Genomic DNA, 936 nt, shown 5'->3' with positions numbered 1-936 from the left:
AGCTGTTGAGGAGACCCCTCCTGCTGAAGAGGTTCCAGTTGTTGAAGAAACCCCAGCACAATTGGCAATTGTACCAGTTATTGGGGAGACCTCTGCTAAAGAAGAGGTTATTCCAGTTAAGGAGACCCCTGTGCCAATGGAAATTATACCAGCTGTTGAGATCTGTCCAACAGAAGAGGTTGTTCCAGTTGTTGAGAAGACCCCTGCACCATTGGAAGTTGTATCAGCTGTTGAGACAGCTCCTACTGAAGATTTTGTTCCAGTTGAAGAGACCCCAGCACAATTAGCAGTTGTACCAGTTATTGAGGAGATTTCTGCTATAGAAGAGGTTATTCCAGTTAAGGAGACTCCTGTGCCATTGGAAATTATCCCAGCTGTTGAAGAGATTCATCCAACAGAAGATGTCTCATTTGTTGAGGAAACCCCTGCACCATTGGAAGTCGTACCAACAGTTGAGGAGACCCCAGCTACAGAAGCAGTAGCTTCATCTGTTGAGGAAATTTCTGCACCGGTGGATGTTGCATCCATTACTGAGGAAGTCATGGCACTGGAAGAAGTTGGATCAGTTACTGAGAAGTTTGTGCTACCAACAGAAGAAACCACATCACCACTAGTAGAAGGGGTTTTGGCACCAGAAATACTTGATGTCCCTGCAACTTTACCTGAAGAACCAGTTGTATGTGCAGAAGTTGCAGGAAGCATTTTAGGAGAAGCAGATAAACCCGTTGTGGAGACTCCAGCAGAAGATGTCAACAAGCAGTATATTATTGTTGTTTTGGAGGGAAAACCTAAAGAGGAAAAGAGGCCAAAGGTTCTAGGAGTTAGTCCGCTGACTGGTAGAATCATCCCAGCTACAGAAGATGACAGTACCCCTCCCTCTGAGGTACATAACATTTTTTATTAGATTTCTAAGTGATTAAAGATGTAGAAGACATA

General features: G+C 44.1%; 1 long non-coding RNA gene across 1 annotated transcript in view; it reads left to right on the top strand.

Annotated features, from left to right (window-relative positions):
- Positions 1-396: 396 nt before the first annotated feature.
- Positions 397-936, top strand: part of LOC119408581 — a 1,310-nt gene continuing 770 nt past the window's right edge. Inside the window, exon 1 of the long non-coding RNA XR_005186745.1 lies at positions 397-883. This is a non-coding gene — a long non-coding RNA (uncharacterized LOC119408581). The remainder of the gene's footprint in view (positions 884-936) is intronic.

This window comes from Nematolebias whitei, chromosome 4 (assembly GCF_014905685.2).
Source record: "Nematolebias whitei isolate Nwh7 chromosome 4, NemWhi1, whole genome shotgun sequence".
NCBI classification, from domain to species: domain Eukaryota; kingdom Metazoa; phylum Chordata; class Actinopteri; order Cyprinodontiformes; family Rivulidae; genus Nematolebias; species Nematolebias whitei.
Note: the sequence above shows the minus strand (reverse complement) of the source record. Positions and strands in the feature narration are given on the sequence as shown.